We start from the raw sequence: 24,764 nt of genomic DNA, 5'->3' as shown, positions 1-24,764 counted from the left end.
TTCCACTGTGCCATGTTACTTCTCATACATTTCTCCCCTAATTAGAGTAGCTTTTTAAAATGGAGAAGCAACAACTCTTTTTTTTTTTAAGTTTGTTTATTTTGAGAGAGAGAGAGTGGGAGCAGGAGGGAGAGAGAATCCCAAGCTGGCTTTGTGCTGTCAACCCAGAACCTGATGCTGGGCTTGAACTCACGAACCGTGAGATCGTGACCTGAGCTGAAACCACGAGTCGGGTGCTCGATTGACTGAGCCACCCAAGCACCCCAAGAGTATCAGATCTTTTTAAACTTTATTTTGATACTCATTGTTTTTTCCTTCTACCCATTTGTTTGCTCATTCAGCCATCTATCTTTCCATTGAGCATTCAACAAGCTTTTATTAGTACTATGTACTAGGTATTGTGATAGTGAATATGAAATAGTCTTTTTAATAAAAATATAGAACTGAATGAGGGTCTTCAAAATAAGTTCTCTTCTCTTTGTTTCTATTTAAATCTTCTACATGCATTATAAATCTCACATTGAAAAACATTCCTGAATGATTTGAGACTATTAATGAGACTAATGAGACGATTACTGATGCTACCACTCAGCTAAGAGGTGCAAACAGTCTTCTGCAATTCTCATCCTAGTAAACGGTACACTAAGTGATACAAAGCCACTTTTCTTAGTTTACCCTGGCCCTGGGTACATGTGTGCTAGACTCTCAGAGATATCCAGACTTATTTAAAAAACTGTGACCAGTGTGCTGGAGTACTACATCTTTCTGGGTCTCTTCCGGGGTCTTGATGTTCTTTTTCCCCTTTCCATAATGAGGAATAGAATTCCTTGGGAGACCGCAAACCCATGTATATTTCTAGGTTTCCTTTGAGTCACTAGTTTAGAATTGTAGGGTTAGTTCTAGAACGTGTCTAGGCCCTATGAAGGTGATTAGTCTCCGTGCATCCATAATGATATATACTGGAGTACTGTAAAAGGCAATTTGGGCCATTGATTTATTCCTTTGAATAACAGTTATTCAAATATTAAGAAACCCAAAGTATAAACTTGTTTGATTTAGAATGAATGGACAGGGGTGCCTGGGTGGCTCAGTCAGTTAAGCATCCAACTTCGGCTCAGGTCATGATCTCATATTTCAGGAGTGCAAGCCCCGTGTTGGGCTCTATGCTGGCAACTCAGAGCCTACAGCTTGCTTCAGATTCTGTGTCTCCTTCTCTTTCTGCCCTTCCCTCGTTTATGCTCTCTCTCTCTTGTCTCTCAAAAATAAATAAACATTGAAAAATTTTATATAAGAAAGGTAGTAGTAAGTTAATGTTTGATAAAGGGAAGCAAGTCACTTGATTGCTTATTGCTGAATTTCAGAAATGAAAATGTATAACTTTAAAAATGTATAACTGAGCCACCTGGGTGGCTCAGTTGGTTAAACGTCTGACTCTTGATTTCAGCTCAGGTCGTGATCCTCAGGGTCCTGAGATTGAGCTTGTGTAGGGCTCCACACTGGGCTTGGAGCCTGCTTAAGATGCTCTCTCTCTTTCCCTTTACTGTTGCATGCACACTCTCCTCTTTCTCTCTCAAAAAAATTATTAGACTTGTTTATTATGTTTGTTAACTCTGAAGATACTGTGAAAATATTGTCTAGCCCTTTAGACAATTACCTTTAGGGATTGCCTAGTTCACTACAAAATATGGTATAGTGTAAGATATGGTATAGTGTAAGGCTAACAACATCGAAAGCTAAATTTTTAATAGGGAATGGTGTTGTAATCATACTGTTTTCTAATGCATGTGCTCGTAGCTCTTTTGATTTATGATCTTCTTTGAGAATTTTGTTCTTTTTCAATATTATTTTGATTGTTTGGGTCCCCTGACAAGTCTATATAAATTTGAAAATGACCTTTTAAAAAAATGAGCTGTAATTGACATTTTATTTACTTTTTAATATTTCTCTTTCTCTCTCTCTCTCTTTTATTTTTTAAGAAAATCAGCTTTTCTGTTTTTGCAAAAAAGGCTTAGGAATTTTTTTTTTAATGTTTATTTATATTTGAGACAGAGCATGAACGGGGGAGGGGCAGCGAGAGAGGGAGACACAGAATCGGAAGCAGGCTCCAGGCTCTGAGTCATCAGCCCGGAGCCGACGCGGGCTCGAACTCACGGACCGCAAGATTGTGACCTGAGCTGAAGTCGGACGCTTAACCAACTGAGCCACCCAGGCGCCCCTTAGGAATTTTGATAGGGATTACATTAAATCTGTAAATAAATTTGGGTAGAATTGCCATCTCAAAAATAAGTTTTCTAACCCATGAACACAGGATGTATTTCCATTTTTTCAGATACTATTTTTTAAATAATTTTTTTAATGTTTATTTTTGAGAGAAAGAGCATGAGTGGTGGAGGGGCAGAAAAAGACAGGGAGACACAGAATCCGAAGCAGGCTCCAGGCTCTGAGCTGTCAGCACAGAGCCCGATGTAGGGCCTGAGTTCATAGACTGTGAGATCATGACCTGAGCTGAGCTGAAGTCAGAGGCTTAACTGACTGAGCCACCTAGGTGCTCCTTTTCAGATATTCTTTATTTGCCTCCAGCAATGTTTTGTAATTTTCTGTGTATGCCTTTTACCTCCTTGGTTAACCTAGTTATTTATTTGTTTGAATACTATTGTAATTGGAGTTGTTTCATTAATTTTCTTTTTGGATTGTTCATTCTTGGTGTATAAATGCAACTGATTTTTGTGTTTTTATCTTGTATGTGGTGGCAACTTGCTGAATTGGTTTATTAGCTCTAGTAGTGTTTTTGGTGGATTCTTCGGAGTTCTGTAGGATTATGTTATCTGTGCACAGATGTAGTTTTACTTGTCCTTTTTCAGTTTGGATGCCTTTTTATCTCTTCTTGCCTAATGCTCTAGATAGGTCTTCCAGTGAAATGTTCAGTTAACATTGGGAAAGTGGACTTCTGGATCTTAGGGAGAAAGCTTTTTGTCTTTTGTCACTGAGTATGATATGATGTTAGTTATTGGTTTTTCATAGATGCCCTGTGTCATGTTGAAGAAGTTCCTTTCTGTTCCTGGTTTTCTGAATGGTTTTATTATGAAAGAATGGTAGATTCTGTCAGATGCTTTTTCTGCTTCAATTGAAATGATCATGTGTTTTTTTCTCTCCTTCATTCTGTTAATGTGGTATATTACCTTGATTTTTTTTAATTGTTTATTTTTGAGAGAGGGAGAGAGCAAATGAGATAGCAGCAGAGAGAGAGGGGGACAGAGGATCTGAGAGGGGGACAGAAGATCTGAAGCAGGCTCCACGCTGCCAGCAGTGAGCCCAGTGCAGGGCTCGAACTCTTGAACCATGAGATCATGACCTGAGCTGAAGTAGGTTGCCCAACCGACTGAGCCACCCAGGCTCACCCTACATCGATTTTCTTTACATTGAACCATCTTTGCATTCCTGGAATAAATTCCACTTGCCACAAAGATTTTTATCTTATATTTAAACTTAATTATGCCTTTCAGTATCTCTTGATGTTCATCATTGTAATATATAATATAGTTGGAAAGGAAGGACTGCTCATTGAAGTATGAACCTAATCGTCTATCTTAATCTGTAAATCGCAATCTTACTTTTCAAAGAGCAGTAGTAAGCAAATTCAGAACATTTTGGGAAAGTTTTCTACTGCCTTTTCTGTTTCAAAATAAAATATTATAGGGGCACTTGGGTGGCTCAGTCAGTTAAGCATCCGACTCTTAGTTTCAGCTCAGGTCATGATCTTGTGGTTCATGAATTTGAGCCCTGCATTGGGCTCTGCAGTGCACAGCCTGCTTGGGATTCTCTTTTCCTCTCTGTCTGCTCCTCCCCTGCTTGTCTACTCTGTCTCTCTCTCAAAATAAATTTAAAAACTTAAAAAAACAACACTACAATTCAATAAATTACCTTAGCTGAGATATTTTTATATTTTTTTCTTTTAATGATTTTTTTTTAACATTTATTCATTTTTGAGAGACAGGGCATGAGTGGGGGAGGGGCAGAGAGAGAGAGAGAGAGAGAGAGAGGGAGAGGGAGAGAGACACAGAATCTGAAGCAGGCTCCAGGCTCTGAGCTGTCAGCACAGAGCCCAATGCAGGGCTCAAAGTCACGGACCCTGAGATCATGACCTGAGCCGAAGCTGGATACCCAACTGAGCCACCCAGGCATCTCAAGACATTTTTGCATCTTAACTGTTTCAAAACAGGCTAGAAGAAAACATTTTGAAACAGGAAAACTCTGATTTTAAAAATAGAGATTTGAAACTATTTATATATACCACCTATTCTGTTTTCCTGTCGTAATCACCCATCATTACTGTTTTCTTTCTTTTTTTAATTTTTTTTAATGTTTATTTATTTGAGAGAGAGAGAGAGAGACAGAGACAGAGACAGAGACAGAGACAGCGTGAGTGGGGGAGGAGCAGAGAGTGAGGGAGACACAGAGTCCAAAGCAGGCTCCAGGCTCTGAGCTGTCAGCACAGAGCCCAACGTGTTGCTTGAACCTATGAACTGTGAGATCATGATCTGAGCCGAAGTTGGATGCTTAAGCAACTGAGCCACCCAGGTGCCCCTACTGTTTTCATTTTTCCTTTCTTTAGTTGTCTAGGAAGTGTTTGTAACCCTAATCCTTAGTGTGAAGGTATTTGGAGGTGGGGCCTTTGAGAGATGATTAGGCCATGATAACTGTGCCCTCATGATGGGATTAGTGCCCATTAGAGACCTTGGAGAGCCCCTTTGCTTGTTTTCCCATGTGAGGATATAGAAGACAGCCATCAATGAGCGAGGAACCCACTTCTCACCAGGTACCAGATCTGTTGGAGTCTTGCTCTTGGACTTTGAGCCTCTGGAGCTGTGAGAAATGAATTTCTGTTTATAAGCTCCTAGTCCCTGGTGTTCTCTTCTTGCAGTCAGAATGAACTAAGACTTCTGATTCTCTGGTTGGATGGTCACAAATGAAAAGAGAGTTGTTTTTTAAATTATCCTGTATTTAGATCAGTCCTTCTTTCAAATTTTGTGTTATTCTGGACTCTTTCAGTTACAGGAAACAAAACCAATGCAAAGACGCTCACATAGAAGCTCACAAAAGTGTTTTAGCCCACATGAATGAGTGCTTCCGTATCTCTAGATTCAGGTGTTCAAGGAGTATCACCTGGTCTCTGTGTCTGTTTGCTTATCTTTGTACATGGCCCCATACTCTCAAACCCTTTCTCTTATTTGCTTTTATTTCCAGGTGGTGTGAAAGATAACCCCTAAGCTACTCTAGGTTTACAGAGGCTTTTTCCTCTGTAAAATGAGTCCTAGAGGAAGAGGGTGTTTTCCCTATAGCTCAAATCAAAAACATAGGTCACGTGCCTTCACCTCATTTTTCTATCTGGGAAATAACCTAATTAGGTATAGGCTGGTTTACTTATCCCGAAAAGATGGGCAGAGCTATCCCTGATGCACCATACGAACTAAACAGCATAGCCGTAGGATGTGAGCGGAGTAAACCCAAATGAGGAGTTTTGAGGCAGAAACAAAACGAATTAAAATGTCATCCTCTACTTCCCTTCCTGACCCCACACTGACACAAATATGCTTTCTTCCACAGTCTATTAAAAAAATATATATTGTTTATATGTTTTCTCATATATGTTTCTCACACTTAGATTCTGTAGGGAACAAACAATATCTTTTTGTTGTTGTTGTTGTTTTACTTCTAATTGAATATATAGAAAAGTACATTTTGTAAGTATGTAGCTTGATATATTTTCACACATGGAATACGCCTGTGTAACTGGTTCCTGGATCAACAAGTAGAACTTGACCAGCACTCTTGAAGCCTCCTCATGTTCCTTTCCAGTTACTGCTTCTCCAGAGGTGATAGCTGTCTTGATCTCTTAACAGCATTGATTGCATCAAGTCTGCCTTTTCCATTGTTATATCTTGTGAGGGTCATGGTTCCAGTTGATGTCCTCTTCTGTGCAATTTCTTTCATGGATGCAGATGGGGGAGTAGCTAGTGTTTCTCTTTTGTTTTTATAGGCTCCTTATCTCTCTCCTCTTCTTTCCGTTATTCCCTGCATCCCTTTACTGCTACCCCATGCCCTTTTCTATATGTCTGATTCTTCCCCGGAAGAAAAGCTTTACCGAGGTTCTCACTTTTGGTTCCACTGACTTTCATTCAAGTCCTTCTTTATAGCCTATGTTTTCAACTACCAAGTCCCAATCTCTGTTTCGTATTTTGACATTTAAGTGGATTTTCTCTTTCTGGGGATATTTATGTTTTGTTTTGTTTTTCTCCTGTTCTTTGGTTTAAGTCCTGTGTACCCCTGTATACTTTTTTAAGGGATCTCTTAAGCTCTTTCTCCTCCGGTTTCCACATTCATGGGCCTGCAATAGTGGGGTCCTCGGAGCTCTGTTGTAATTTGGTTTCTTTCCCTATTTACAGATAATCTGAAGGTCATGATACTCTCAGGTTTGTTTGTTTTTTTTTGGGGGGGGGGTATCCTTTTTTCTTAGTAATGCTTAAGGTGTGGATCTTATGTGGTTTTATTTGCTTCTTCAATTTTTTCATTTGTTTGTTTTTTTGGTTTTGAGAGATTATGTGGAGGAGATTTGAAATTGGGTGGCTGTCATTATCCAGACTTGAGGTTTCCACCCTAATTGTTATTTTGAATGTAACCTTTGCATTCCTGAAATAAACCTACTTAGTTGCAATGTATCCTTTTTTTTTTTTTTTTTTTTTTTTTTTTTTTAAATATCGCTGGGCTTGGTTGCTATTATTTATTCAAGACTTGGGGCGCCTGGGTGGCTCAGTCGGTTGAGTGTCCGACTTCGGCTCAGGTCATGATCTCACAGCTCATGAGTTCCAGCCCCGCGTCAGGCTCCGATGCTGACAGCTCAGAGTCTGGAGCCTGCTTCAGATTCTGTGTCTCCCTCTCTGTCTGCCCCTAACCCACTCGCATTCTGTCTCTGTCTCTGTCTCTCTCAAAAATAAATAAACATTAAAAAATAATAATAATAAAAAAAGACTTATGTGGGGTGTGTGTGTGTAAGTGGTGTGTTCATTTTTCAGTTATTTTCTGTTTCTATACATACGTATACACACATATATACATTTATATATGTTACAGATATATTTATTGAATTAAAAGTAAATTATAGACATCATAGTTTTGACCCTTATAATAGATGTTTTCAGAAAATAAAGATATTCTTTTACATATCCACAATGAAGTATCATACTTAAAAAAATTTTTTTTAGGTTTTTATTTATTTAAGTAATTTCTGCACCCAGTGTGGGGATTGAACTCATGACTCCTGAAATTAAGAGTCTTACGGTGTTCTGAATGAGCCAGCCAGGCACCCCCATACTTTACAAATTGAAGAACAATTCTAGGGAAAGGATTTTAATAGCAGATTTAATTTCTTTAATAGATATCCAACTGTTAAAATTGTATATATTTTGTCTTTTATCAACTTACTGGCGAATTGTATTTTTCAAAGAATTTGTTTTATACAAATGGTCAAATTAATTGATTTTTTTTCTCTACTCCTTTGCTTTATTTTTCTTATTGAGATCTAATTAGCATATAACATGGTATTAGTTTTAGGTATATAACATAATGATTTGATACATTTATATATTGCAATGATCACAGTAAGTCTTGCTAATATCCATCACCACATAGTTACAAATTTTTTTCTTTGTGATGAGAGCTTTTAAGCTATATTCTCTTGGGGTACCTGGGTAGCTCAGTTGGGTGTTCAACTTTGGCTCAGGTTATGATCTCATGGTTCGGGGGTTCCAGCCCCACATCAGGCTTTGTGCTGATAGCTGGGAGCCTGGAGCCTGCTTCGGATTCTGTGTCTTTGTCTCTCTGCCCCTCCCCTACTTGTGCTCTGTCTCTCTCACAAAAATAAATAAACATTAAAAAAAAAAGATGCATTCTCTTTGCAACTTTTAAATACATGATACAGTATTATTAACTATAGTCACCATGCTGTACATTACCTCACGGGACTTACGTAGTTTATAAGTAGTTTGTACTTTTTGACCCTTCTTCATCCATTTTGCCTACCTGCCATCCCCCTGCCTCTGGCAACCAGAAATCTGTTCTCTTGGCACAAAAACAGACACTCGGATCAGTGGGACAGAATAGAGAACCCAGAAATGGACCCACAAACATATGGCCAACTAATCTTTGACAAAGCAGGAAAGAATATCCAATGGAATAAAGACAGTCTCTCCAGCAAATCGTGCTGGGAAAACTGGACAGCAACATGCAGAAAAATGAACCTGGATCACTTTCTTATACTGTACACAAAAATAAACTAAAAATGGGTGAAAGACCTAAATATAAGACAGGAAGCCATCAAAATCCTAGAGGAGAAAGCAGGCAAAAACCTCTTTGATCTCGGCCGCAGCAACTTCTTTCTCTACACGTCTCTGGAGGCAAGGGAAACAAAAGCAAAAATGAACTACTGGGACCTCATCAAAATAAAAAAACTCCTGCACACCAAAGGAAACTATCAGCAAAACTGGAAGGCAACCAACGGAATGGGAGAATATATTTGCAAATGATAGATTAGATAAAGGGTTAGTATCCTAAATTTTTAGAGAACTTTATCAAACTCAACACCCAAAAAAAATGAATAGTCCAGTGAAGAAATGGGCAAAAGACATGAATAGACACTTCTCCAAAGAAGACATCCACATGGCCAACCGACACATGAAAAAATGCTCAACATCATTCATCATCAGGGAAATGCAAATCAAAACCACAATGAGTTACCACCGCACACGTGTCAGAATGGCTAACGTTAACAACTCAGGCAACAACAGATGTTGGCGAGGATGTGGAGAAAGAGGATCTCTTTTGCATTGTTGGTGGCAATGCAAGCTGGTGCAGCCACTCTGGAAAACAGTATTGAGGTTCCTCAAAAAAATTAAAAATAGAACTACCCTACAATCCAGCCGTTGCACTGCTAGGTATTTACCCAAGGGATACAGGTGTGCTGTTTTGAAGGGGCACATGCACCCCAATGTTTATAGCAGCGCTATCAACAATAGCCAAAGTATGGAAAGAGCCCAAATGTCCATTGATGGATGGATGAATGGATAAAGAAGATGTGGTATATATATATATATGTATTACTTGGCAATCAAAAAGAATGAAATCTTGCCATTTGCAACCACGTGGATGGAACTAGAGGGTATTATGCTAATTGAAATTAGTCATTCAGAGAAAGACAAATATCACATGACTTCACTCATATGAAGACTTTAAGACACAACACATGACCATAAGGGAAGGGAAGCAAAAATAATATAAAATCAGGGAGGGGGACAAAACATAAGAGACTCTTAAATATAGAGAACAAACAGGGTTGCCGGAGGGGTTGTGAGAGGGGGGATGGGCGAAATGGGTAAGGGGCATTAAGGAATCTACATCTGAAATCATTGTTGCACTATATGCTAACTAACTTGGATATATATTAAACAATGAATAATTAATTAAAAAAAGATTTGAAGAAATGATAGTGTCAATAATAAGAGCCAATTCTTTATAATCATAGTCAAGGCACTTATGAGGCTGTGTCAGGAGTTGTCTTGGGTAATCCTCCCATTAACCTGATAAGGCAGGTTTTATTATCTCTGGTCATAGTGGGAAGATATGGTTAAAAAAAAAGTTGATTTTTTTCTAATACAGACTTTAAAAAAAATTGTTAATGTTTTTATTTATTTTTGAGAGAAAGAGAGAGAATCTGAGGCAGGCTCCAGACTCTGAGCTATCAGCACAGAGCCCGATGTGGGGCTTGAACCCACAAACAGTGAGATCATGACCTGAGCCAAAGTCAGACGCTTAACTGACTGAGCCACCTAGGCACCCCATCTAATACAAACTGTCTTAAATGCAATCCTAATCAAAATAGGAAGATTATGATTCTGAGTTCTGTGAAAACATAGGCAAATTATTCACTATCACTGTGCCTGTTTCCTCACATGCAAAATGGAAATAATAAAAATTCATATAATAAAATATTAAATTAGTTAACACACAAAAAGTCTGTTCTTTGTAGCTATGAGCTTTTGTTTTTTTTGCACATATAGATTGCACATATAAATGAGATCATACAGTATTTATCTTTCTCTGTATAACTTATTTCATGCAGTATAGTGCCTTCAGGGTTCATCCATGTTGTTGAAATTGGCAATATTCCCTTTTTTTTTTTTTTATGGCTGAATAATATTCCTGTGAGTGAGTGAGTGTGTGTGTGTGCATGTGTGTGTGTGTACCACATGTTTTTTATCCACTTATCCACTGATGGACACTTTGTGTTTTTTTGCTACTATAAACAATGCTTCAGTGAACATGGGGGTTGCAGATACCTTTTTTAGTGTTTCTGTTTTCTTTGGATAAATACCTGAAAGTGGAATTGCTGGAACATATGGTAGTTCTATTGTTAATTTTTTGAGGAACTTCCGTACTGTTTTCCATAGTAGCTGTACCAATTTACATTCCCACCAACAGGGCACAAGGGTTTCCTGTTCTCTGCATCTTTGCAAACTCCTCTTATCTCTCCTCTTTTTGAGAACAGCCATTCTAACAGGTGTGAGGTGATTTCTCATTGTGGTTTTGATTTGCATACTTCTGATGATTAATGATTTGGAGCACCTTTTCATGTATCTGTTGGCCATCTGTATGTCTTTGGAAAAAATGTCTATTTAGATTCTCTGCCCTTTTTAAATCTTTTTTTCTTTTCCTTTTTCTTCTTTCTTTCTTTCTTTCTTTCTTTCTTTCTTTCTTTCTTTCTTTCTTTCTTGTTATTGAGTTGGATGAGTACCTTAAGTATTTTGGATATTAATCCCTTATCAGATACATGGTTTGCAAATTTTTTCTCCCATTTGGTAGGCTGCCTTTTCATTTTGTTGATGGTTTCCTTTACTGTGCAGAAGCTTCCTAGTTTGATGTCCCACTTGTTTATTTTTGCTTTTTGTTGCCTTTGCTTTTGGCATTACCCTCAAATTTATTGATTGTAGAATTATTTATAGTATCTTTTTATCTTTTTAATGTCTGTTGGATCTTTCCTGATATTGGTGATTTATTATATTTTCTTAGTCACATTAAGGATTTGTCAGTTTTATTAATGTTAGAATATTTACTTATTTATACTATTCGATGTTAGTTTTCTATTTTATGGATTTCTATTTATTTCTCTCCTACTTAACTTTAGGTCTGACTTTTATTTTTTGAGTTAGGAGCCTACATCTTTGAGTTTTGGCCTTTTTTTCTATATATGTTTAAGATGATAAATTTCCCACTAAGTACTGCTTTAGCCACATTCCATAGTTTAGATATGTCGTATCTTCATTATTATCAGTTCAAAATATTTTTTATTTTGTTTTGATTTTTTCGTTGTCCCATGGTTTTCTATTGCTGCTGCAACAAATTACCGCAGATTTATAATACATTATTTTATGGTTTTGTAGGTTAGAAATCCGAAATGAATTTACTGAGCTAAAATCAAGGTATGGGCAGCACTGTATTCCTTTCCAGAGACTTTAGGGGAGAATATGTTAACTCTGCCTTTTCCAGCCTCAAGAGGCTGCCTGCATGCCTTCTTCCATCTTCTAAATCAGCAGTGTTCTATCCCTTTGACCATTCTTTCCTAGGAACATCTCAGTCTGATCCTCAGCAAGGGAAGGTTATCTGATTTTAAGGACCCATGTGATTTGGTTAGGCCTGTCCTGATAATCCGGGATAATTGCCCCATCAAGATTCTTAACCTTAATGACATTTGTAAAGTCACTTTTAGCCTAGTTCAGTAATATATTTACAGGTTCTTGGGTTAGGTTGTGGCCATTTTTAGGGGCCCATTAGTCTGTCTGCTGCACCTGTGAATTACTTCTCAGTAATATACTTCTAAGTGTATCATAAGTATACAATTTAATTTCCCAGCATTGAGACTTTCCTAGTTATCTATTTGTTACTGATTTATAGCTTAATTCCATGGTGTTCAAAGAACTTTGTCTGAATAACTTCAGTTTTTTTGAGATTTGTTGAAGCTTTTTTTTATGGCCAAGTCACCCTGCCTATTTAATCATTTTAAATAGTACCTTGAAATGGAAATGCTTGCTACATTCAAAAAATTATTTGAGGGTTTCATGGTACTTTCTATTACATGGCTGTTGTCTTTTGTTTGTAGGACATTATCGTATGGTAGTCTCTGTCTTCTTTTTGGTAGTTAACCAATCCTTATAAAATAGTCATTCTGTATTACAGAATAGTCATAGCTACTTGTGATTAAATTGATTTTTCATCTGTATTAGATGTTTTTAAATTATTCTGTGACTAATGAAAACATACCTATTTTTGTGAAAAGGTACACAAGTACAGTCATGTTATAAAATAGTAATCTTGATTGAGTCCAGATCAGTGATAGCCCATTACCCTACAAAAGAAAAGTACACTGTAGGACAATAAAGAACAAAGACTTTGAGTACCTGGGACAAATACAGGCAGAAATTGGAAACAAAGAACTCCAAATTGAATTTTTTGTTAATTGGTTTGGTGTTTGCAGGGAAGGGGGCAATGCCCTGACTTGAACTAGTAATAAAAGACTCAGTTTTGCCCAGGCAACAAGAAGCAAAATGAGAAGGAATAATAAGGAGAGGCATAGATGTGACATGGTAATAATCCCTTTAAATGAAGTGACCCAGTAATATAGGAAATAGACTGTAGACTTTGTCTTGTGTGATCTAGAAAGTCAGGTCAATTCTGTTCCATTCAACAAAACTTTAATGGATGACTGTTAATGTTCACTAAAATCGACGAGCAGCTTATAAGTTGTCGAAGGGGAGAGAGTGGTAAATAAACAATTTAAAAAGTGCCATTACTTTATAGTTTCCTCCATTTTTCTCTTTAGTATCTCTCAGCTGTCTTCCATTTCTATCTTATTAGTTTTCATGATCCATTTTTTATCAGAAAGTCTTACGGTAGATACCTTAATCTCCCTTACTTCTGATCTTTTATCATACATACCTGGCAAAACCCCAGCCCTGGATTAATTTATCCATTTGCTTTCAAGTATCCATGTTTCCCTTGTTTCTGGCTTACAGAGGCAGACAACTGGGCAACTAGCTGAGTGCTATTAGAAGAAGCCACACACTCTGGACAGATAGATAACCAAAATGAATTCATTGTTATTAATCTTAACTGGACTCTCAATAATGTTACTTACCCTTAATGTTCTTTTGTTAACTCTTCAGTGACTATTTCATCCAACCTCTGCTTTCCTAAAACTTCTGTTATTCCAATGATACCACACTTTTCTTAGTTAGTTCTCTAATTCTTAGGTTAACCTTTCTAAGTCTACTTTGCCAGCTCCTTCTTCCCCACTTGACCTTTAAATGTTGAAGTTTAGGGGTGCCTGGTAGCTCAGTCGGTTAAGGGTCTGACTTTGGCTCAGGTCATGATCTCACGGTTTGTGAATTCAAGCCCCACATCAGGCTGTCTTCTGTCAGCACAGAGCCCGCTTTGGATCCTATGTCTCCCTCTCTTTCTACCCCATCCCCCCTTGCTCTCTCTCTCAAAATAAACTTAAAAAAAGTATGTTGAAGTTTATTGAGACTTCATTGTCAACTTGCTTAGCCTTCTTACCCTACTTTCTTAGGTGATTTCACCATTATATAATTTCAGTGACTATGTAAAGTTGTATACTAGAAATGTAATGTGACACATATATGTAATTTAAAAAATTTCCAGTAGCCACATTAAAACTAAGACTTCCACTGACTCATATGTGGGATTTAAGAAATGAAACAAATGAAAAAGAAAAAAAAAAAAAAGGAGACAAACTAAAAACCCAGACTTTTAATATAGAGGACGAACAGATGGTTACCAGAGGGAAGGTGGGTGGGGGGAATGAGTGAAATATGTGAAGGGGATAAAAAACAAAACAAAAAAACAAGCAAACAAATTAGGACTTCCACTGCTGGCCAAGGTAGGTAACAGAAGCAGTGTTCACGCTTCTTATTGAAGCAACTAAAAAACCAAACAAAGTATATGTAACGGTGGTTTTCAAGTCATTGGATATTAGACAGTGAAGGACAGTGGTTTCTGAGAGATAGAAAACAGATAAGGTGAGCTTTGATGATTGCCTAGCTTACTGTCTTGAGTTTCTAGGTTGTAGCTAAGGAAGAAGGAAGGCAGATGAATTGGGTCAAAACCTCTAAGTTGAGGAGATGGGGCTGAATCCAGGAAGGCCAAGGCAGAGTTGGCAGGTAGGCCTTATTGGGTCATTGTCTGATGTCTAGTGTTTTATCTAGAGAGGAGATGGCTCTACAGAGATTTGCAGAGTATCCCTTGGAATACTTAACAGAGTAGTGATCAGTGCTTGGCCAGGAGAAACTACCCAGGGCCAGAGAAAGATGCATTGAAAGAATTAGGGGAAACATTGTGGGTGCTCACACAGGGCTGGGAATAGTGTCTCTTCCTAACAAGTCATCTTGAAAATCTCTTTCATGGGGCATTGGGTAGAATATTCAAGAGTCTTACCCCGTTAGTGTGAAATAGTTTGCTCCAGACCCACCCTAACAAATCTTAGAAACAAGACCTAAAGGGATCAGACTGCTTCCAAGAATCATAACTGTATTCCAGAACAAAGCTTAACAATATTTGTAGGAATAAGAAAGTATCTACCACACAATAGTGTAAATCCACAATATCTGGTATCTTTAAAAACTTACTGTTTATTCAAAGAAATAGAAAAAATTTGACCTGTAGTGAGGAAAAAAATCAATAATATTTGTAGAAATAAGAAAGTATCTACCACCTAATAAGGTAAATACACAATGTCTGGCATCTTTAAGAACTTACCATTCATTCAAAGAAACAGGAAAAATTTGACTTGTAGTGAGGAAAATAATCATTCAGAACCCACTCAGAATTGACACACATTAGAAGGGAAGGAAGGATGAGGACTTTAAAACTTAATGGAAATGTGTTCATTATATGGAGTTAAGTAGAGCAATGGAAGATTTACAAAAGACCCAAATTGAACTTCTAGAGGTGAATGCTACAGTATGGGAAATAAAAATACAAGAAATGAGATTAGTGTCAGATTAGATATTGCAGAAGAAAGGATTAATGAATTGGAAGACATAGCAATAGATACTATCAAAAATGAAATGGAGATGAAAAAAAATCAATCAAAAATTATTATAACATCAGTAAGCTATAGCACAACTTTTCTCCATGTAATTGGAACCCCTAAAAAGGGAGGGAAAGAGGGAGACTGGATATTATTGGAATGAATAATGCCTGGAAGCTTTCCAAATTTGATGAAAATATTCCGTAGGTCCATGAGACCCAACATACCCCAGGCATAAGAAACATGAAAACCTACATTAGGGCACATTTTAATCAAATCGCTCTAAACCAGCATTAACGAGAAAATCTGAAAATTAAAAGCAGGCAGAACAAAAGACATGTAGAAGAACAAAGATGAGAATGATGTCAGGTTTCTTGTTAGAAACAATGCAAACTATTGATTAACACCTTTAACATGCATAGAGAAAAAAAGCCTATCAAGTGAATTCTGTACCCAATGAAAGTGTATTTAAAAAATGAAGGCAAAACAAAGAATTGTCAAATGAGGAGTGCCTGGCTGGCTGACTCAGTAGAACATGTGACTCTTGATCTTGGGGTCCTGAGTTCAAGTTCCACCTTGGGCGTGGAACCTACTTAAAAAAAAATGTTAATTGAGAGTGATGGATGTGTTCATTAATTTGATTGTGGTGTCTTTTTGTTTTTGTTTTGTTTTGGGTTTTTTTTTTTTTTTTTTTTTTTGGTCTAGATAAATGTCAATCAGAACTTTTCAAAGAACCAACTTTTAATTTTGTTTGTCTTCTATTTTTTAATCTTCTATTTCATTAGTTTCTGCTTCTCCTGCTTTCTTTTTGTGTATTTCACTCTTCATTGTTTAGAATTATTTCTCTTAAGAGGTGAAAGCTTAGGTTATTGATTTGCAATCTTTTCAACATAGGTCTTTAAAGCTATAAAGTCCTTCTAAGCACTGCTTTTGCTGCATCTAATAAACTTTGATTATGTTGCTTGTATTTTTATTCAACTTGAAATTCTCCTTCTATTTCTGTTTTTGCTTCATCTGTTTTAGGACTTTTATTAGATGCATGCATGTTTATAACGGTTGTATCTTTCTGACTAACTTTTAACATTATAAAGTGTTTTTGTCTCTAGTAACATTCATTTTTCTTAACATCTGTTTTGTTGGATATTACTAAAACTATTTACTTTTTTTCTTTTTTAAAAAAGTTTATTTATTTTGAGAGAGACAGAGGCAGTGCAATCAGGGGAGGGGCAGAGAGAGAGAGAGAGGGAGAGATTGAGAATCCCAAGCAGGCTCCACACTGCCAGCACAGAGCCCAACACAGGGCTCTAACTCACGAATCTTTGAGATCATGACCTGAGCTGAAATCGAGTCTGATGCTTAACCGACTGAGCCACCCATGCACCCCAAGTTATTTACTTTTAATATGTTTGTTTTTTTGAATCAAAATACGTCTCCTGTAAACAGGATACAATTGGATCTTTTTTTAAAACAAATTTAGCTGTATAATCTCTGCTTTTTCATTGGCATTTTTAATCCATATACATTTAACATACTTAATAATGTGGTTAGACTTATGCTTGCCATTTTGCTATTTGGTTTTTTTAATTTTATTATTAATTTTTTAATTCTTTGTTTTTTAAAAAATTTTTAAATGTTTATTTTTGAGAGAGTGCGACAGAACGTGAGCAGGAAGGGGAAGGGCAGAGAGAGAGAGAGAGAGAGAGAGAGAGAGAGAGAGACAGAGACACAGACTCCAAAGCAGGCTCCAGGCTCTGAGCTGTCAGCACAGAGCCTGACATGGAACTTGAACTCATGAGCTGTGAGATCATGACCTGAGCTGAAGTCGTGTACTTAACCGACTGAGCTACCTGGGCATCTCTCTGTTTGTTTGTTTTTTTATGTCTCCTATCCTTTTTGTTTTTTACCGCCTTGTGTCATGAGTAGATTATTTTTTCTAGTGTACCATTTATTCTCTCTTTTTTTTTTTTGGTAGATTATAACATTTTGAGTTTTTATTTTTCATAGTGTTTTTTTCTGAAGATTATAGTAATAAGTACTTTAACTTAAAATATTCTACTTCATTGCCTTAATTCTAGTAATATATAGGAATTTTACTTCAATATAGATCTCTTCCTACATCTTTTTGCTAGTATTGTCATATATGTCGCACTTGTATATAAGTCCTGTAGTGTAGTCTTATATTGTCTAAATGGACTTACTCTTTAAACCAGTTTGGAGAAGAAATGAGCTTATCTTTTGCTTCTTTTAAGATTTTCTGTTTTGGCTTTTGATAGTTTGGCTATTATATGTTTAGATGTGGATCTCTGGGTTTATCCTTCTTGGCGTTTGTTTTATTCTTGGTATTTGATGGTCTTCTTGGATATGTACGTCAATGTTCATCAATTTGGAAAGTTTTCACATATTATTTCTTAAATTTTCTGCCTTTTCTCTCCTTTTTCTGTTTCTTGGACTACATTATATATATTTTAGTGTTCTTGATGGTATCTACAGATTTCTTAGCCTGGTCCCCCCTCCCTTTTTTATTATTTAATGTATTCATAGTTGATAATGTTAACTCGTCTATCTTTAAATTTGTTGATTCTTTTTTTCTGTCATCTCAGTGTGCTGTTGAGTACTTTTTAATCCCAGAATTTGTATTTGATTTTGTTACAGTTTCTATGTTTTTATTGTTAAAATATACTTGATGATTTGTTGTCATCCTTGCTTGATTCTAAACCATTCTGTTTGTACCAGTAGTCTAACTGATCTTTTGAAAATGAACCTTCATCATGTCACTTTCTTGCATTAAACTCATTGCTTTGAGGATAAGACCCAAAGATATTATGGTTTATGAGGCTATGAATGATTCGGTTTCTGCCTTTCTCTCCAGGCTCATATTGAATCAGTCCTAGTCACTTATTTTTTTTTTTTTAGCCACAGTGACCTTCTTTTACTTCCTAGAAGGCACTGTGGCCCTTCCCATGTTCAAATTTTCACAAAAGTTGTGCTCTGTTTGAGTGCTTTACTCTGCTTTTTCAACTGATATTTCCTCCTTGTTCATCAGGTCTCAGTTTCAATGATATTTCCTCAAGTGAATGTTTTTTCACCTCTGTTCATACCAGAAGAGATTTCCTGAACTTTGTTGTCATTGCACACTGTTTTGCTTCAAGTACTTATCATATTTACAATGAAATAATTATTTGTGTGGGTATTTACTGAATGAATATCTCTTTATTTACTTGTAATATCCTTGAAGGCAAGGCATTTTATCATTCAGTGTGTTTCCTAGCACAGTGCCAGTTACCTAGGAAATTGTCTATAAATATTTTTGAATGAGAATGATTCTATAGATCAGTATAAATGGGCACTTGACCAGGGAGAAGGAGAAGGCTTATAGGGAAGGCTTCTGCAGGAGGTGATAAATAAGTTGAATCCTAAAGTATGTGTAGTAAACAGCCAGTATGCATTAAGGTAGCTTTGAAAATACCAAATAGGTTTAAATGCCTCTTGTCTGGTATATCAATATTCTGCACCAGTATCCGTCTATTTGTCCCAAAGGTTTGACAATGTTTAGAATTCAGCCTTATGAAATGGCATTAATTATGTTTATTATTACATTTTATATTTGTAGCAATCATTATAAATAGTGGAACTCAGTATTGAGACTTATTGCTCATCTGACCCTGAGTTTGATTTCTGGCTTTAATAAATACGTTTCTGTCCTATTCCCTTACCTTGTCTTAGTCATGTCTTTCCTCTTCCACCATCCTTGGAACTGGAGCTCTGTTCTGTTTTGATCAGACCCAACCCCAATTCTCCACAATAAGGGTTTGGCCTGAAACTAAAGCTTGGCAGCTGGGAAACTATTATTTGATTTTCTGTAATACTTTCCTCATGTTCTTATTGGGAACAAGGTGAGGATAGATAGGCACTTTTAGCATATCACAGTAGCTAATATTCAAGGGAAGAATGGAGTAGTTCAGTTTAGAAATATTTATATCAAAATAGTTACATAAGCTTGGACCTGGAAGGGTGAATTCTGCACTGCTTCTAAAAAATTTGGTTGTGAAAATAAATAAGCCTTTGTTTTCTAAGAGTTCTTTATTATGAGGGTTTTTCTGTACTGTAGGTAATCATCATAGATGTTTTCAAAATTGCTTTTTTAAAATTTTTTGAAAATGTTTATTCGTTTTTAAGAGGGAGAGAGTGTGAGTGGGGGGAGGGGCAGAGAGAGAGGGAGACACAGAATCTGAAACAGGCTCCAGGCTCTGAGCTGTCAGCACAGAGCCTGATGTGGGGCTCGAACTCATGGACCGTGAGATCATGACCTGAGCTGAAGTCGGACGCTCAACCAACTGAGCCACCAGGTACCCCTAAAAATTGCCTTTTTTAAAAAGAAAAAGGACCTTACCAAAATATTAAAGGGTTGTGCTTTTTCCTTCATTTTAGATTTTATTGGTTCTGGAAACAGAACTTTATAGAATAGAAACCTTGGGCCTTAAGGAATGGCCATCTGAGGATGATGATTGGTATGCAATGTTAGTACATAGTAGTAGTAGTAGTAGTAGTAGTAGTAGTAGTAGTAATAATAGTAATAATAATAATAATAATAATAATAATGAACATGACCTTCCCTTTAGTAGAACCAAAGCGTATGGATACAAAACAATATACTTTGGGCAGGATTTGGTTCTTCATTTGTCGGTCTCATGTCAGATACATGTGTCTGGTGGGTCTAGATGGAATGGATATTATACATTAAAAGCAATAGCAAACCTTCTGAACTTCTCATATTCAGGAGGCTTAGTATCCTGCAAGCTGATGGGCATAAAGTGCTATAATTCCCATAGGTTTACAACTGCAGGAAGAAAGTCTGGGTGAATCATTTTCTGTCATATGTTTCTTGAATTGTTGGGTATTTTGGTATCAACTTTCCTGTTGAGAGTTTTATGTTTTAATGACAAAACTGTTTACTGGAAATTATAGCTTGGAAAAGAGAACCACTCTCCTGCTTCTGCAAAAAGCTAGGTAAAACATTGATATAGGGTAAAGTAGCTGTGGAGTTTTATATTCAGATTGTATGAACGGTAAACAGAGCATCTAAAATAACCACTTGCACATTGCAACAAACACATCATCATTTGCTTAAAAAAGAGTTATAATTACAGTTGACGAAGCATGGACACCATAAAAAATGCATTAGTTTGGCTTGACACATTAATTACCTGTTTTTGCAGATGTTTTTATGTATTGTTGTGTGAACAGTTTACAAAATAATTACAGGAAAGTCGTATGGAAAATAAACTAAGTGGGTGGTTTCTCGTCTAAATATTTTCATTCATGTGAATCTGTGTGAGGCACAGCTGCTCTATTGCAAAAGCAGAGAGAGAGATGAGGATTCTCGAAGGGTTTTTTATTAGATGGTCTCGGTCATCAGTATTCTCACATTTTTATATCTTTAGCAACACAGTTTAAAAACATTAAAATGAGAGGGTTGATTTTAATTCCTGTGATTACTGGAAAAGGCCTAATTCTGGTCAGAAGAAATATAGATATCTACGAGTATTTTATGTTTTATAATTAAAAACAATGTTTTTAAAGTTTATTTATTTTGAGAGAGAGAGAAAGAGAGCGTGCGCAAGCAAGGGAGGGTCAGAGAGAGAGGGAGAGAGAGAGAATCTCAAGTAGGCTCCCTACTGTCAGCACAGGGCACGGTGGAGGGCTCTAACCCATGAACTGTGAGATCGTGACCTGAGCCGAAATCAAGAGTCAGAGGCTTAACTGACTGAGCCACCCAGGCACCCCAGATATCTATGAATCTGAACAAAACTAAAAAATCCTTAGTGGAAAAACTACTGGCATTTATTCATTTATTTCATTTATTTCAGTACTAGCAGTTAGGCACTTTGAGAAACAGTCGATCATTATTTCATGATTACTTGAGTTACATAGTTTTATTGAACTTACAGCTTAGTTAATCGTAATAGTTAAATATTGAGTCTTATGTAAATTACACAGAAGTTCAGTTTATCTATTCTCTTATAGGAAGTTTTGAAAATGTAAATCTGCTTTTTCTCATGAGCTTACTGTTTTGTCATTAGTGGTCTCAAAGTGTGTTTCATTTGAAAAATAACCAGGTCGTTATGCAGGCATTTGTACTTTTCTAAACTGTTAAGAAACAGGTTTTCCAAAATTTAATTGTCAAACAATAAAAAGTTCATAGACTTCATTCTGTTTTACATAGTGGTTTAAAATTATGTAGAGTATCTGTGCTTGTGTTTCTCTCAATGATGCTGTCATGACAATTTTTCATAAAATTAAAGTAGATTGTCCTTTTAGTTCAATCATGCCACTTCTGTGCCATGTTCCTCCATATTCCTTTTGTATGATTTCACCTGCATAGATGATGAAGACAATAATTATAGATGACATTTTCTGAAATACATACACTGTAACTAGTTAAGTTAGAGAAAGGCATTCAGTTATAGAAAGAGGTAATTAGAATATCTCTAGGCATGAAGGCATTGTTATCAGACCAGGTAGTATTGGTGCAAAGTCATTCATTTGCTTTCCCATTCATTTATTTAACAAAATATTATTGAGGGTCTTCTATATGTGATGTTCTGTGATGACATTGAAATGACTGTAAACACTGAGATAACTGTGTCTGGAACATCATAGATGCTCAGTAACTAGTAGGCATTTTGCCTTCTGAAGAGGATAGGAGGGACAGGAATATGTATATTCTTACTTGTTGGGGAGAAGTTTCTTTGTTATCCTGAAATGGGCTTCAAATGTGATACACTGTGGGAGTGTCGCTTGGCACAGTCTGAATTGTTTAAATGTGGAGATAAATATCCTCATGTTAAATAAATCTGGACATGGAATGGAGTCTGTCTAATTCTGATATACACTAGTAGTTTAATTTTTTAAGGTGGGGATGCATTTAAGGAGTCTGTGAAACTTCTAGGATTCAGAAGAATTAACTGCTTATAATCAGCAATTCTGCTGATTGCTTTACATCGTCTTAAAGGAAAATATGTGATCCAACGTCATGCTATCAAGAAAACAGTTTGTTGGAGTCCTCCATGGATTTGCCACTTCTTAAGATGTCTCACTTAGAGCCGGTGAAAGAAATGAGCAAAAGCCTTTGTGGGGCTTGGGGGACTTTCGTATTTACTAGTATAGTAGATAAACAATTCTTAGTCTATGTGGAGTTTCATTTCCATATTTTCCCTTATTTTTATTCCATCTCAGAAGGCAAAATTTTTGCTCCTGAGTTTTAATTCTTCATTCCTTTTCCTTCAGGGTATCTCAAGCTCCTTTTAAACTTTTTATCTTAATCTTTTAGAAGCCATGGATAACAGCATAAGGGACACTTAGGGATTGACTGTCTGTCTGTCTGTCTATCTAGACAAGAGTTTATTGTCATAAAGAGACTGGCCAGGTGATGTTGTTTTGAGGGGATTGACTAGTTTTTTGGGCACTCCCCTTTAAAATGCAAAACAAAAAATGGATTAGGGAACAGGAAGGAAATAGTTGAATGTAGAAGACTGTCTCTGTAGGCATTTAACACTCTATGATCTAATGATGTGTTAGTTTTCATTCAGTATTAGCTGATAGAAAAACTACTAAGCAACACTGAAAGGAGTCCTAATTGAGGCAATGCCTGGACATGAATATTATTATGACTTTTGCTTTTACTATTCTTTGGTGACTCTTTGGACTTTTGGGGTCACATAACACTTGGTTTTGAAAAGACATTAATATGGAGTTGGTTAAATGCAAATGGGAAGCAGATTCCCTGACTGACCCGGTTTTGTTATATGTGGAAAGGCTGATGGCCCCAGTTGTGGTAGACATGTACAACCATAAATTACTGTTTTTCTCAAGGTTGCCTTTTGTTGTCAGAACACTTAGCATAAGTCAGAAATGGTAGGCTATACCTGAGAAGAACAAAAAAACCCATTAACTATAATAAATCAGCACTAAAAAAAAAAAAAAAGCAACTATAACCACCAAGGCCATCGTATTCTTTTTGCTGCTAAAGTTGTTACATTAAAAAAAAGAAAAAAGTAAAAGAAAAAAAAAGGGAAGCACCAATAAACAAAAACTCATTCCCTTAAAGCCAGGATGATTTGAATGTTCTTCCTAATGTAATAAATCTGAGTAAAAATCAGGCATGTTTGACCAAGAATATAGTGGCGTAGGGGTTACTGGAGAGTGTTTGTTGGAGTAGAGAAACAGAGATAAGAATATAAGATGTGCCTAAAGTAGGGTCTTATGCGAGGATTAAAGTCTGTGTGTGTGGCAAAAATCAAGTATAGTTCAAATAGTCTTAAAAATCCCTTAAGATTTTCCGTGAAATACAGATGTAGGCATACTGTCTTCCAAGTAGTCTAACATGGCCAGTTTTTCCTTCAGCATTGATTTTCTTTTGTTGAACCAGTGAGGCATTAGCTATATTCTTTTTGGTGACTAAGGGTAGAATAACAGACTTGGAAGAACTACTTTTTATTCTGGTTTGTGAAGCTGATTTTCACTAGTGCTGTGAATAATAATGTCTTTTTATTTTATTTTATTTTATTATTATTATTTTTTTTATGGGTAAAGGAGAAAAGACCTGTGTTTTCCAAAGAAATCCTTGGGTAACAAGGATGTTTTGAGAGACCACTTTTTCTCAGAAAGGCCCACTGTCTTGCACACTGTGTGAAATGTATACCTCTTTGTAGCTCTCATTTTCGTGTGTCCTTGTCTGTCATTTCCAGTCTCTTTCTGTCTGATTCTCCTCTGCTGTGTTGTCTGATAGGCTCCTGTCTCAACTCCTCATGCTTATTTTCTCGTCCTCTTTGTTCCCGTACTCACTTGTACTTGTCCCGTGCTCTGTATTTTTCTTGTTCTACTCAGTAACAGTAGCACAATCCACTTCAAATTCAGTCACCCGAAGTGTGGTATCATAAGACCCGGTTTCAGTTTTAGTCTCTCATATTAACTTTTTAACTGAGAAAGACATTCCACATCCCTGCGCCTTAATTTCTTAGCTGTGTCAGGAAGGTAACATATCTCTTGTAACTAGAATCTGATGTAATGAAAGGAGTGCCAAGTAGTGATGGCTTCTTGAATCAATTAGAATTTTGTGATTCCGTTATGTATAGACTGTGCCTTCTGTAAAACTTAGTAGCAAGTCAGAGTTGGTGCTCTGAGAAATGCAGGCCAGGCAGTCCAGTGTTTCTAAAAATTTCAAGAACAACTTTGGACTTTCTCCTCATTTCTATTCAGCTACACCCGATTCTTTCACAGATCAGACTCTATAATCACCCTATACCCATCCTCTCTCCTGATCAGAAATTGGTGCGGTGAAGTAGTACAGGTTGACACAGTATACATAACACATGTTTTTGGCACAGTGGGACTTCTTGACATAAAGGGTAGTAGATAAGGGGAGTAGGTTTTCTCTTTTCGATGCCAGAGCCCAGTGGAAATTCTTACTGTATCTGAAATTAATAGAAATGTAGAGAAACTTACTGAAGGTACTGGTTTATCCTTAAGTAGAATGTAAAATATGTATCCATTTTTAAAAGCATTTGCTGGGTGGCTCAATCAGTTAAGCGTCTGTCTCCCTCTTGATCTCAGC

The 24,764-nt window shown here is 36.6% G+C and overlaps 1 protein-coding gene and 1 long non-coding RNA gene across 18 annotated transcripts in view; one reads left to right on the top strand and one right to left on the bottom strand.

Moving 5' to 3' along the window:
- The window catches only part of RPS6KC1 (ribosomal protein S6 kinase C1), a 317,520-nt gene that overhangs the window by 61,652 nt on the left and 231,104 nt on the right, over window positions 1–24,764 (top strand). The gene's annotated exons all lie outside the window — the stretch shown is intronic.
- LOC102954504 lies at window positions 20,971–24,758 on the bottom strand. The gene is made up of 2 exons (XR_006214010.1): window positions 24,656–24,758; window positions 20,971–21,525 (listed from the first exon to the last, which is right to left on the bottom strand). It is a non-coding gene; the product is annotated as an uncharacterized LOC102954504 (long non-coding RNA).

The sequence above is a fragment of the Panthera tigris genome, chromosome F3, assembly GCF_018350195.1.
Source record: "Panthera tigris isolate Pti1 chromosome F3, P.tigris_Pti1_mat1.1, whole genome shotgun sequence".
NCBI lineage: Eukaryota > Metazoa > Chordata > Mammalia > Carnivora > Felidae > Panthera > Panthera tigris.
Note: the sequence above shows the minus strand (reverse complement) of the source record. Positions and strands in the feature narration are given on the sequence as shown.